This window comes from Xiphophorus maculatus, chromosome 12 (genome assembly GCF_002775205.1).
Source record: "Xiphophorus maculatus strain JP 163 A chromosome 12, X_maculatus-5.0-male, whole genome shotgun sequence".
NCBI classification, from domain to species: domain Eukaryota; kingdom Metazoa; phylum Chordata; class Actinopteri; order Cyprinodontiformes; family Poeciliidae; genus Xiphophorus; species Xiphophorus maculatus.
The window spans coordinates 15,070,410-15,085,764 of NC_036454.1; the positions used below are offsets into that span (position 1 = coordinate 15,070,410).

At 37.6% G+C, this 15,355-nt stretch overlaps 1 protein-coding gene and 1 long non-coding RNA gene across 3 annotated transcripts in view; one reads left to right on the top strand and one right to left on the bottom strand.

Annotated features, from left to right (window-relative positions):
* Nucleotides 1-15,355, top strand: part of sema6a (semaphorin 6A) — a 150,545-nt gene that overhangs the window by 128,967 nt on the left and 6,223 nt on the right. The window lies entirely within an intron of this gene.
* Nucleotides 1-15,355, bottom strand: part of LOC111610370 — a 118,025-nt gene that overhangs the window by 55,194 nt on the left and 47,476 nt on the right. The window lies entirely within an intron of this gene.

Sequence of the window (15,355 nt, forward strand, 5' to 3'; positions counted from 1 at the left end):
CTTAGCGACACCATGACATGACATTGAACGCCCTTTTTTCTCCTGTGTTAACAACCTGCCTAATGCTGTGCCGCCTCAAGGGCAGCTCGCCGGATAAATGAGTCACAGAGAAAAGGATAGAGGAGGAGGAGACTAGGGACCAATCGAAGGAGGGAATTTAAAGGTCTCTGGAGGGCCGCCAGTTCATTATGATGGGACAGACCGACGTATAGCACACCCTATTAAAGCAACACGTCACTTGTTCATGGTTCTGCAATTAGAACCAGCTTCAACATTGTTAAAAATATAGGCTATAAAAATTAATTGATAATAAAATAATAGAGTCCCTTGCCAACTTATTCAAACCTACTGAACATTTGACAAGAGTCAATGTATTTTTTATGGATTTTATGTGATTGACCAACATAAGTCAAAGAACATTACAGTTAAATGGAGGAAAATGCAGTTTTTTATTTTATACCTTAAAAAATACATATAGAAACTACACTACGCAATTGTTTTTAGCCTTTTACTTTGATAGCCATGGATAAAAGTGCAACCAACTATCTCAATAAATCATTTAAATAGAAAATAAGAGCCCAGCTGTGCATAATTTAATGTCAGTTTGAGTTCAGCTGTCCTGTGAACAAACAGCAATCAATGTATGATGTTGCAGATCAGCTCAAACAGGGTTTGGTTATAAAACAACATCCCCAGCTTTGAATATTTACTAAATAAATTCAGTAATTTACCAATACATGACAATAAACTGACAGGCGGGGCAGGGAGAGCGTCAATCAAAGAAGCAGCCTAGAGGCCTGTTGTGACTCTGGAGGAGCTAAACACATCCACAGCTCAGGTTGAGGACTCTCTAAAGAGCAACTTTTAGTTATTCATAATTCTCTCACGGCAAAATATTGAAGGAAAGACATGAGAAGTGATGAAGGGGTTAAACCAAACATGTGGATAAAGGACAAGACCAAACAGAATTTATCTGGCTTGTATGGAAAATGCCGTATCTGGTAGGAAATTAGCTGTGGTGAAACATGATAGTGGAAGAATCATGCTGTGGAGATTTGGTCAGGGAATTTGGTCAGAGTTTTTTTTTTTTTTTTTTTCTGAAAACTATGTCACTTTTTTTTCAACTTCACCAAAATGTACTGATTAGCATTGATACATTATACAAACTCCTTCCAAATCCTGACAAAATCTAAAAAGGTTGAAGGGTTCTGAAAACTTTAAACTTTAATTAATAGGTAATGTTATTTATTAGAGGTGGCTCCTTCAATATTGAAAATGCTGTAAGTGTAAAAACAGGCATAGCAATAAGAAAGCAGCTTTTGAGCTCAGACTGGAAGCTTTGGTTTCACATAGAGATTTGTGCCGTCTGCAGCCTTCTGGGGAGTGAATACAACCTGAGCGAGAACACAGGAAACCATCTCATTCACAAGCTTGTAAGAGTCTTTGAAGAATTCAACTGTTGACAAGCGGGACTGATAGGCCAATTGTTCCTGTGCAGAAAAAAATACCCTCATCGAGTTCAAAAGTATTTGACGATGCGAATCAGATGTGAGGGTTCTCCGCATGAGAGCGATAATCTAGGACTAGAGATAAATCACACCATCTCCTAGTTATAAAGCGTTATTTTGGTTCTGTGATAGGAATTTCTGCCTTTCCTGTCTATGGAAACACAGCAGAGGCAGCTGGAAGCAGCAGAGGCACCAGTAGGTAGATCCAAGCACAATGGTGGCAGAGACTTCAGACAGCATGCCTACAGCCAGCATCACAACATGCTGTAGTGCCTCCAGTTGCCTTTACCTGAGCAGATGCAGAATTACTTGGCTCAACAAAAGCCAAAATCCATTTTACACCTAAATTACCTGAAAGGGTTTAGATTCATTTCAATGGGGAACGTTGGAGTTTTACGCTCAGGTAATGGCAACGTGGCTTCATATGTCAAAACAATGCTTTCTGCTGTTTTTTCTGTATTATCATTGTTATTATTATTATCTTTTATTTTTATGGGGCACCTTTGCAGCTTATTTCACCGTTTATTGGTTCAATTTCAGCTCTGCAGACTTTTCTTTTTCCTTTTTCTCTAAAAATCAGCTTTGATGAGATTTGACTTTTATTTTTCTTTATGTGAGCAGTTCTTGATGTTTTTGCATGGCTTGGTTTGAGACTACCTCTTTTTTGCTATTTATATATTCGCTTTTTTTTCCACTGTGTTGATTGCTTTGATGGTATTAAGCACAGTTTTGCCTCCATACAGCTTAACGCTCTTTCAGCATGGCAAATTGAGCACCACAGCCAACAGTACTCATTTCCCGCTCCACCCATCCAGCCTCCTCTTCCTTCCTGATGTTTTTAAGCATCGCTGGCTTCAGGTGTCAACTGTACTGTGAAAACTTAAAAGTGGAAAATGGTATATACATATGAGAAATGATTATAGAGTCTGAAACCAGGCAAATAAGTCATTTCATCTACATTTTAATGACTTGGATAAATTTATGCAGCAGAAATGAGGAATCAACATTCAGCAGCACCATCAATCTGGAGTTTATGCTTCAGCTAAAATATATTATCTCATATCCAAAGTCATTTGCAAGCTTGTTTATGATGTAAAAGAAATTAAAATTACCCCTTAAATTTTTCATTTGCAGTTGAGACAGAAATGTTATCTGCTGATGAATATTACAGAGCTGCCAATATGTATTAGTCCAACACCACCGTAGTAATTAGTAATGCTGCAAAGTGATGATTCACAGACAAATGATTATATTCAACACCCAGCAGCACCATTATTTGGCATTCCAGCGGGGCCACTGCAGTACCAGTGTTGTTGCTTGTGTTTCACAGTACATTTGAGCTTTGTCTGTCCAGGCCTCATCTCTCTCTGCTAAGATTCTGTGAAAAAGTAAGTACCCCCTAACAGATTTCTTCTGTTTTTTCTTTTTTATCACATGTATGTTTCAGATCATCGAACAGATTTTGACAAAGAAAATGCATTTTTCAAATGATGATTTCATCTTTTAGGGAAATAAATCTATCCAAGCCAACCTCTGGCTTGGTCAGGAGTTATGTTGATTAATTTTACTAGCTACATCCAGGCCTAATGACTGCCTGAAGTTGAAAACTCTTAAATTGTTGGTTTGAAAGGCTTTTAGCTCTAAAAACCAAATTATAATTTGAAATCTGCATTTTGTATTTAATCAGTTTAACCAAGTCTGATATTGTTTATGATCGGAAACATATAAGTGGAATACAAAAGGGGAAAAAAAGACATCTGCAAGGTGGCAAATACTTCTCATGGGATTGTATATGTTATTCTGTAGCACACATCTTGCCTTTCCTTCCATCACCTCCCCCATAAGCCATCAGCAGCCTTTTCCTCCTTCCACCATCTGCTGCCATTGTGATCAGTCTCCCTTCCACAGGACCTCTGATCTGACTAGGCTGGCATGTTCCAAGGCTATACCTTACCTGGTGCAAATTAATTCCCAAACCAATTTTACAGAGCCTCATTGCCCTGTCCCTGTCTTTCTCCTCCATCTTGGCACCTTCTCGACTGTTTTTCCCGTTGCAGTCTGTCTCTTCGGCAGCTGATGTCATATCAGTTCTCCTATCTGCAGGAATGAATCCATTCCCTGCCTCTCCTTAGCTCCATTTCCTCTCAGATACCTGTCGCCTCTTCTCTGTCGAGCCTGGCTCTTCTCTTCCTCCCCCTCTGTTACATCCACCCTTTACCCCACCCCCAATCTCGACCTGTAACCACTGCTGTGTTGCTCCAATTTATGTGTTCATTATTGGTGAGGTGAAGGAAAGTAGGGGGATGGAAAGAGACTTCAAGGAAAGAGACTTTGGGGATGAACGAATGGAGAGTCACGTGATGAAGATTTATTAAAGAGAATAGAACAATAATGTTGCGCTGAAGGTTATGTGGAGGATAAGGGGAAGAGATACAAGGAGACGAAATAAAGGAGATGAGAATCTGAGGTGATATAAAATCTGCTGAGATATTACAGCTGCAGAGTGGACAATAGCTTTTGTCTGTTTCTCCTTTCGTTTCTGTAGTGACAGAAATGAGTCAGTCAGCCTAGACTATCTTTACTTAAATATTAAGTAATGACATAAAATAAACAATGTACTCCTCAAAACCATCTTTTTTGAAGTAGGGATGCATGATATTGGATTTTTGGTCGATATCTGAAATGCTGATATACTGAAATTCGGCATATCGAGTTTTAGTATATCGATATGCCGATATACTAAAGTGTTACTAATATTGATATTTTTTGGCTGATAAGTGATACCAATATTTCTATTTTTTCTATACCTACTTATGAAACTATATGGCTTTCTCTATTGTGGAATTAAAATACTGCATTATCTTTGTCAATTTATCCTGCTACCAAATGCAAATGCTAAAAGGGAGGCTGAAAATTATGCAACACTTTCCAGTTATGTTTATTGTCAAATCTATTTATGACATATGTTCTCAAACAGTGCAAATTTGTAAATCTTCACAAAACTAAACTCAACCTGTTCACAAGCAACAAGTGAAAAGCACGTCAGTCGTGCTTTAATACTTAACAGTTTCTTATGACGCTGTGCTACAGGCATTATTGTCGCTGGTTTGTCATATAAAAACAACATCTTTTATATTTATTTTGACGGAATGGTCGATGTCCGGTATTAAATATTACACTTAATATCGACCGATACCATGCCGATAATATTGTGCATCCCTCCTTTGAAGGAAAGGCCATACAAACTGGATTACTGTTATCAGTTCAAAGTTAATTCATTGTGGTGGTTATAAATTAGTTAATCTCTAAGTTATGATAATTAGAGAAAGAAAGATTTTTAGTGATATTTGCCTTATGTAATGTTACACTCAAAATTATTCATACCCCTGAATATTTGAAATGATTTCCATTCTACTAAGCTATTTATTTCTGATAGCATGTGAGACAAGCATATCTTAAAATATAGGTTTATGTAGAAAATACAAGATCTTGGACAGTATCTGTTTCCATTTATATTCTGCAAATATAATCAGAAAAGACTCTTGCTTTTATTTACTAAAAACCACAATGTTTTTGATCAGATGTGCTTATCAAGCGCTAATGTAATTTATGATTTCCCTCCATACTCGTATTTCACAGTAATACGACCTGTCAACTGACAGCTGCTCTGCAAGGGCTATTTTCAGCTGCAGGTATCTCTCTGACACCTGTGTGCCAACGTGAGGCTGCAATGATAGAACGGGACTGTGACCTCGCGTAGACGGCGAAGGACCACTTTTTTCTTTTTCTTTCTTGTCAATGTGTCTCCGATTTCTCTTCATCTCACTCTGTGGGAAACAGAATTTGAAAGAATACTTCCCCACTGTCATTTAGGATGCAATGTGAATATATAATGTTAAAATGTTTAAGTTGGTAAAGGAACACTACAGCAAAGAAATCAAAATCTAATTTTATTTTCCAACTGATGTAGAAGTCTATGTTTTAATTTCTACACCTGTTCAACTGCTTGTTAGCACAAATTGTGAATCAGCCAATCACATGGCTGCAAGTCAATTCATTTGGATTTAGCTGTAGTGCTCAAGTTCAACCCTAGCACCAAACAGGCTAGTTTAGAGCAATGTCTACCATTTTCCAAGGTACAGAAAATGGTAGCAAAAACAGAAAATACCTTGCTAGATAGTGTCAGTTTTTTGTCTTTTCAGCAATATTGTGCCTAGTGGGTTATGTCCCACTAGCTGAATGATTGGATTTACTCTAATCCTGTATAAAAAGCCATGGTGGGACTTAAGTTAAAGATTGGTGTAATGTCCCTTTAAGAAAGAAGAAAATAAAATTCAGTGTTTCAAAGAAACAAGAATGAGTTAAAAGATCCAACTGTAAAACTAAAATCCCTTCTACTTTAAAACAGTCACCTTTGTGTTACTTGAGCTTTATTTTGTGTCTCCTTTCAGCTAAAGCGTGTTCAGGCTTTTGTGCAGCCGAGAAATTATTTGCAGCTCATTTTGAGTCATAAAGACAATGGGCCGTATGTTTTTTCCCGCAGCATTTACGCACTTCCTTGACTGACATCAACCCACAAGCCATAATTTCCTTGGCTGATTAGCTCATTGTTCTCTAAGGCCGCCTCTGTTTTCTACACACATTTACAGCTTTCATGTTTTTGTTGCACCAGAAGAGCTTTTGCCTTTGCTGGACCCCACAAAGAAAGCAAAAAAAAAAAAAAAGAAAAATCAGTCAAACCATGACTGGTCATTCTTTTGACTTCACAAATTTCTCATCCACATTAAGATGTCAGTTTTTGTTTTACGTAACACTCATATTAATTATATTCATCAGAGCGTACCACTCAATAAAATACAAGCTCATTGTTTGTTCTCTGGTGGTTTTCTTCCTGTTTATTAAAATATTACTCTGTAATTATGGCATAATAAAATACACCTAAGCAGGTCAACATCAGGAATCAATGTTAATTACTTTCCCACCTATTTTTTTTATTGTTTTAAGAATTCAATAGTTTGAGTAAAACAATTTCTGCCAACTCCATGTTCAATATGCCAATATGTGATATTCCTGCACTGTGGCAATAATTAGCTCTATAATTTTATTTACTTATGCCATCCTAAGCCATATATTGTAACAACTCAGTCCTTAATCTTTAGTATTGTCAGTTTAAGAAATCAAACAGCAGCTTATGATTGTTCCCATGGATATTTGAATTACCCCGATGTACTGTGACTATTACATATCACAGTCTGCATGCAGGAAATTGGCTACAAGGTTAGTACATCACTTTTAATACCTGAGGTGCAGAATGATATAATTAGAAACTTAATTATATCTTGACGAGCTAATCAGTATGCTGTGCTGCAACTCTGAATTGTCTGATGAAGGCTTTAATATTGAATAATACCATTAATGCAAGTGCCTCTTGAACACAAACATACACAAGACTTAATGGGATAATATCCGAGCAGTGAGGAGGATCAAAGAGATTTTCATAAATACTGTCACCGTATAAGGACCAGTGTCCTTTTTTGGAAGACACGCAAAGCAAAACTTGTCCTAAACAGAAAATTCTCTTGCAGAACTCCCTGCAGTAAAGGCAGCATGAACCACTTAAAAGGCATATATAATCGATTTCAAAATCTGGCAGGGAGCTTATAGCTCACATTAGTTCGAATTACCATTTTTAAAGTGGAGAAAATAGAACACCATATTGAAGCATCAATGATTAACACAATGCCACCCAAAACAAAAGTAGGAAAGTTTCAAATCAATTGTGAGCTTACAAAGTTGAAATGTAAGTGGTGATTTATCCAGTGAGAAGGAAATTAAGATAAATGCTGCATGAATGCAAAAGCTTGGAGGCTGAAAAAAAGGATTATTCACCCCAATGCTGAAATTTGTGCTCCAGTTCTGACCAGCATTGTCAACAACATGCACAAACCTGCATCTATTCTTGAAAACAGAGTACTATATTAGCAATGGTTGTTTAAAACATTTGAGCAGCTAAAAGTCTCACTTATACATATAATGTGTGGTTGATATAGTTGCACACATTTGGTCACTTAAAGCTATTGTCATACATGTGGTAGCTGGAAGAGCTGTAAAGTTATTGACATAAAATCCATCAACCATCTGGCTCACATCAAAAGTCCCAGCTGAAGCTAAGTATTACATGTAAGTAGTAGCAGTGATGTGCGGTGAGATTCATGGCTGGTGAGGCACCAACTTGATCAAAATCATAAAACCACCTGCATGTTATTGTTTACATACGGAAATTTCGCGCATGCGGACAAAATTGAAGGGCAAAAAAACTACACTTTCACATGCCATCCATAGCCGCGCTGCCAAGGTAGAATAAATCCATTAACTCAACCAAACTTGGAAATATAGATATTATTAATTTAGAGTTATGCTGCACAGCAAAGGAGAAACCCATTGAAGTACAACTCAAACCACCTTTTTCTCTCTCTCTGTATCAGCCAAGCTACACATAGACTCGATGCGTGTAGCTTCCCTTATTTACTGTATAGCTAGCTTGCTGTCTCTTACTCTGCAGTTGTAGAGTCACAATGTCTGGGATCATGAGTGCCCCCTGCCATGAGGCAAGAGAACTGCCTGCCTCACCTCGAATCTGTTCTCTGCCGTTTCTGATCGCTCCTCAGCACACGAAACACGTTACACACACAGTTGATGACAACAAACACTGTTCAACACAGAAATCAGTTCATAGATAAAATGTTTATTAACCATTTTACTGGCGATCCTACAGAGAGGAAGAACATGCTCTCATAGAATGGCAGTTAGCCAGAGGTTGCGCAATCCCAAGTGAGGCTCAGCTCACTGCTGCCTCACCAGCTTCGCTTCCAAGCATTTGAGTGGGATAATGCGAAAATTCAGCGATTTTGAAGAAAAAATAATCAAAATCGGATAAGCTAAATAAAAATTAAATACTTTATAGTACAAAACAGAGGGTGAAAATAGCAATATAATGTATCTTATCATTATATAATTTTCTTCCATGACGACAAGTGAGGCAGAACCTTACCTGGCTCCCCTGACCGCACATCACTGAGTAGTAGCAGTTACTGATGTACTAAAGCCATTCATAGATGTCAGCAGACATTTGTCCTTTCAGAGGGCAAATAAAAAGTAAAAACCTATATAGAAGACATTTTCTTACCTGAGACACTTTATGCTCAAAAACAACACTTGAAGTTTGCTACTTTGTTGCAATCTCATCCCTGAGCTCTGGGTTGATCCGTCTCTTATAGCCAAGATTAAAAATGTTTTGTCACCTTGTGGTAAGATTTTAAATCTGCCCTCCCTCTTCACGTATTTGTTTTTAAAAATACAACCAACTTTTGTTGCACCAAAAATCTTTGTGGATAGTAAAAGTACTCACTCCTTCCTTTCAATTTTATGAAAATGTCCTCTGCCTCTGCATTCTCATCCATAAAGGAAGAGTGACATTGCTCCAAAGGTCTTTTTTATATCAGATACCTATGTTTTACTAATCTGCTGCAAACAGCAATAAAAACACTGATTATAATTTAAGATGTCTGCTCCCATAATTAGGGTCTGCTGCACTGTTTTTCAGCACATGACACATGAGTGAGCCCAGTTGAGTTTGATAGAGGTTCTATCATTCCTCATACCGCGTCTCTGTGCTGCACACAGTAGTCAAAAGGTTAGGGCCCGCTACAAAACCCCTCTGTGATGTTTAACCGCCTTTGAAGTTTCCCCAACACCAACACAAAGACAGGCTCTGTGGGCTTAAGGCAGACAGTGCCTGTGAGGAGATTAAAAGAGTGTACGCGTTCCTCTGTGTGTGTTGGACAGACAGAGATAGAGAGGATTCGCATGTTCCAGTCACAGCAGATTACAATTTTTCTGATTTACAACAGCTGCGGACCCAGTCTGTTTTGACATGAAGACGTATCGGAGCATCAGAGCTGTGTGTTTAATATCTGAATCTCGAGACCCGAGGCAGAGTGAAATTAAAACTAAATCACACAGAGAAGCATCGAGCCGCCGCATGCTTTGCAATTCATTTGGGGGAAGTAGCGAGTTTTAAAACCAGAAGATTGTGGGTCAGGATGAGGCTAGAGGGTTTCTGTGGGTTTTAGCAGAACTTTGAAACTCGAAGGTCAAGTTGTATCAGTTTTGAAAAGTTTTCCGAGCATCACCGAGTGCAAATGGGAAAAGAGAGACGTGTTGCCACCTAGATTCAAAAGCCCGAAGTCATGCGATTTGAGTGAGACAGCTGAGGCGTCTTCTGCAGCAACTTTTCTGGCTTTGATGTGAGAGAAACAACTCCCAAGAAGGATAGAAGCCTTTAAAGTCTCACCTTTTTTTTCTTATTTTTGTTTTACCCAAGGCCTTGAAATTGTGTTTTTGTGTTACTGTAAGCTTGCAGAAGAGGTACGGGATTATTAGAGGAACAGAAAGAAGTAAAAACAAGAGCAAAGTACAGATTTTCTAAACAGAGTCCCACGTATTGGGCAGGATCAATAAGACTTTGCTTGTTAGATGAAAAACTAATGAGAAATATTTAAGTCTAAAGTTTAAAAGGATGCATTACTTCTTGTCCAATCTGTCTCTGCTTTTTCTATACATTCGTACTCCTTGCAGGGTGATGAGGCCATTTCTCCAGTGGTCAGTGTGCAAGGGGTGGGGCATACCTTTAACAGGTCACCAGTCCCTCTAAGAGGAAACACAGACCCTGCAAAATTATTTATACCACTTAAATTTTTCAATATTTTGTCAGTTTCCAACCACCAAAATAAATGTACTGTATTGCAAATTTCTTAACAAATAAAATCTTAAAAGTTTGACATGCATTAGTGTTCACCATCACTCAGTCAATATGTTTTTTGTTTTTTTTAATGTTGCAATTATGACTTCATGTCCTTTGGAGTTTGTCTTTACCAGCTTTACACATTTTAAAAAAAGGCTGGCATCTTTCCCCATTACTTTTTGCAAAAATGACTCAACCTCAGTCAGATTAGACAAAAGGCGCTTTCGAACTTTAACTTTCATGTCTTGTTCTGGAGTTATTGTCCTACTGGAAGGTGACCAGTTTTCTTCCAGGATTAAATTATTTCTTGCGCTGACTATCCTCCCATCATCTGACCAGTTGTTTCTGCTGGGGAGGGAAAGCATCCCCACAGCATGATGCTTCCACCACCTTGTTTCATGGTGTGTTCACAATATCAACTAACTACCAAATGGAGTACATACCATTTGGCATGTAGTCCAAAAAGTTGAATTCCAGTTTCATCTCCTTCGAAATATTGGGTAGATACTGAAAACACTTTTCTGCCAGCAGTTTAATTCAGTGGGCCGAGAGAAATGCAACTCTGCATTTTTATTTGCAGAAAACAAATTTGCAAACAGAAATCTATTTTCTTCAAGCTTTGAGCTACGTTGTGTTTGCCAATCACATAAAAGTAATTGAAATTTGTGGTTGCGACCAATTAAAGTACTATATGAGACTCATTCACATTTACGCCCAACAGCATTTCAGTGTCTCCATTAAACTCAACTAGCATGTTTTCGAGCTGTTGAAAGAACATTTAAAGTAAAATCCAAGATCCCATCTCAATTAACTTTAATAATAATATTCTGAGAAGGACAGAGATGAATGACCTATTTGCTTTTAACAAGGATTAAAGGACCTAATAGATTGGGCCAAGCTGTATGTTTACGCTCCCACTTTCATTTTCCAGTTGGCTTCTGGAGATTTCCGAGGTTTCTTGCCTCAAGTGAGCCTTGAATTTTTCCTGCATCGCTTCTTTGTTAGCAGAAATATTCACCCCAACTGCTCTCATAAGGCGCCCATCACCACTGTGACCACTATCCTTTCCTTTCTGCCAAAAGATGATAACTCACAAAGACCACATGGTTGTAATTACAACCTTCCCTCTTTCCATGCAGAAACTTAGCACTGCAAGAGAAAACAGTCTCACAGCTCAAGGAAGTCAAAAGTTGTTGAAAACCATAATAAAAAGATATGAGAGCAGAAAGTCAACAAAATGAGATATGGCAGTGAAGAGAGGTATCTTCTTCTGACTCAGATGTTAATGCATGAGAAGGGAAGCAGATGTTTCACCCCACAGACAGGCCATTTGGTCACACGGGTTCTCAGCGTAACACTTGTCAAACCCCAACGCCTCACAGCAGATAAGGCTCATCACTCCTCACACCATCCATAGAGCAGGAACATCCCTTCTGTCAAAGAAAGAAGTTTTAACCTCTTTAGTTTGACTCCAAATGAAAGATGGAAAATCTGCATGTCGTCGGCTTTCTCCTGATAAATCAGAAGTTTTAGTTTTACGATAATCAGATAAAACTTTTTTCTTACTTATCCAGGTTGAACTTTAAAGTTCAAACACAGACTGAAGTATTTCCCAGTGATGGATTTCAGCCTTGAAAACAGCTTTTAAAGTCACGTTGGGGGACTAATGAAGTATGTCTGCAGTAAGTGAGGATTATGGATGTTGGTTTAGCAGAGTCTGGATTTCAGTTTCATGAGAACAGATTATCAGGCTGTCTCTGTGTGTCTGTGTTGCGTCTCGCTGAGGAGACACAGAAGATATTCTGACACAGCCAAGCAAAAAACAACAAACAGAATTACCCAACTACGTTCGGGTTTCAAAGCATTACTGCATCCAGTTTGGCTTGAAATACTTTTCTTCAAGCTAAATTGATATTGAAACTCATAGTGCAGATATTAAAAGTGCTATAGGCAGATAAAAAAGCTCATGAAAGCTGATGAAACCTTTAATCAACTCAACGATCCAGCCTAATTAATTCAGATATATTCTATTTAACTCAACATTAAATGCCATTTTACAACGTGAATTCCTACAACTTGAGCAATGAAGACTTAAAAAAAACCTCAAGAACATGAAGAATCAACAGACAAAAATGCACACATAAGCAGAGATTACACTGTATTGCATTTGTACATTCATAGGAGAAAAAATTTGAAGAACGTTTTCCAGTTTAAACGAAGCAAAATATGCTCACTCAAAGCAAATTTATTGAAATTAGGTGTTTATCGGATGTCAACTTTTGAGATGTATTTACTAATTAGCTTCTTCAGGAGCTCCTGCCTTCGACTTCAACAGAAAAACTAGCAGAGACACTGAAAATGTCTAATGTGCATCACAGATGCAACTTAAATATGTGTGGATTGGGTGTTTATTTACCTTTCCACTCACTTTCTTAAACTTTTATTCAAAAATATTTTAATATACAGTCAAGGTCAAAATTATAAAAGTACATCCCAGGAGTAGATTTAGAGGTAGAGGTAATGTTTGCAAAAAGGAATGAGACAGTCCATTGTCTCCCCTCAACAACATAACAAAAACTACTTATGTTTTTAATTTAAAAATCCATCATCTTATTCAAAAGTCACTGAAATTACAGCAATAAAACTATTATTATTGCTAACCAGCTTTTTGCATATTTCTGCTAGTATTCTACCAATTTACCTTGGGTAATGAACTTCAGGTCTATGAGGTTGGATAGCCTCCTTGACATCACCTTAATCTTTAGCTCTGACCGCAAATTTTCTATTAGATTCAAGGCAGGACTTTGACTGGGCCATAAAATGTTATGTTCAAATAGGTTAGGAACCACAGCCACCTGCAAAAAGCTAAAATACACAAATGCCTGACTGCCTATCTTAGTAGATCAAATACCAAATATACCTTAATATGCATTAAAACAATTTTTTAGAGAGGATGTTACATATTTGTTGATCTTAGTTGTTCACGGGCAGTTGCGGTTCCAAACCCAGGTCTTTATGTCCACAGTCTTTATGAAAACAAAGATTATAAAGGGAAAATGTATAAAAAAAAAATTTCTTTATCTCAAAATATCTGGAAGATGGATGATTGATCAGTTACAGAAAAGAAACTCCAGTCTAATCATAAACATAGACATCTGGGGTTAAACGTCGAAGTCTAGCGCAAAAGATTTATGACATGTCCACACTTGAGTGGCAGAAGGAACAGATCGGTTACTGCGGACGGAGGACAGAGCAGGTGGACTTCATCACAGAAAAAGCAGCCGCGGCACATTCAATAGCCTTGATGCAGGTGTGTACTTCCCTTCTAGTCCAATAGTACGGTATATATCACTGTCTGTGGAGTGAAAACAGATTTCTCAAACTCCTCTGTGCATCATATATATCTCTCAAGCAGATCACTGCATCCTGGAAAGCTGCAGGAAATACCAAAGCTTTAACTAAGCCTGTATCGGTGTCTCCAGGTCCTGCTCCCTGGGACTCGCACTCCTAAATGTTTTTTTTTTTTTTTCTGACTAAACTTTCTCCAGCACCATTGATTTTATTGAACAAATTACCTTAAGAGCGGGATAATACTTGCCAACTTCAATCAAGGACTGATTGATGCATAACCGCAGTATGTATTAGATAATGCTACATTACTAAAAAAATGCATGTAATAGTTCAAATATTCCAACCTCAGCAGACACACAAAGCTCATTTTTAAAGGCACAAATTCCCCTAAGAATTAATTGACACTGTCTTTAAAAACTGTTCTATTTTCAGCACTGGAAAAAAAATTTACACCAAAATTTTTTTTGTTGGTGCCTGTTTTAAAAATGGTAAAAAAAAAAAAAAGTGGTCTAGCTTAAAAATAGTAATATCTTAGAGTTGTTTTGTGCTGCTCAACCAGACCCGTCTCCACGGCTTTCTGTTGGCACTGAAGAACGATCCGGCTGCACTCCCCTAACACGCTGCTACTGGGGAAACCAAAAACGTCTGTTTGTTTTGTCTTTTCTTCGTGAAGCTCTCCTCTACATCAACAAGAAACACAGTTTATGGTGCAGTAGTGGCACAAAACTGTTTAGGATTCGGGTTTCCTTGGAGAACAGTTGTTGAGTGGATACATTTGCATAAAGCCGCTGAACATTTTATGGTATCCTTGGTATGTATGGATGGATGTATGGATGGATAGATAGAATACCTTAAAATAAATCTTTTTAGAAAAAGATTCCACTGAAAAATGCTGAAAGGCTCAACCTTTTAATTTGAGTACAGTATAGTAATTCATAAAAAGTGATGTTAAGAAATAATTTTACTCAAAGAAGTCACTACGGCTTAAAATTGAGGGCTTTTTTATGCACACATTTTTCAGTTGAGCAGTGTGTCTTTTAGTTTGAATTGGTTGTACAAATGTGACATGACTCAGGGGTAAAACGTCTCCCAACCACTCCTAAAAATGTGAAAAACAGGAAAACAAGCATTTAAAGAAAAGACAAACATGTGTGTTGATCTTCAGAATTAAGAAAATAGCTACAAGAAAATAGCTTCTCTCCTAACCATGTCCATATTTAGAATCAGAGGAAAAACTTTAATCGTTTAAATGATGGACAGAAGAGAATCAAAGAACATAAGAAGGCAGTAGTGCTTAAATGGTTTCCACTGTTTGTACTAATAGTAATAAACATGTTATACCTTAATATGCATTAACATGCAGAGTGGGCACCATTTTGGCTCTACCACAGAAGCTAATATCTGTTCTTGGGTTTTCAGCCAATCAGTTGTAAGGAAAATAAATAGTGCTTCTGGACTGGCTGCTTTGTAAAGGCCAGTCAATACTGCACGAAGTAGCATTGCATCTAGATACCTCAACTTTCCAAACTGCATTTTGTTTCAAATATTTTAGATATGGTCTATGAAAAGATACAAATAGGCAATTTTTCCACAAATATTTTAGAGTTACAAATAGGTGCGAATAGGTAAACCGCAGAGTAATTCTCTAACAAATCACAGACTGTCCTATAATGAGTATGCAACCACTGTAGAA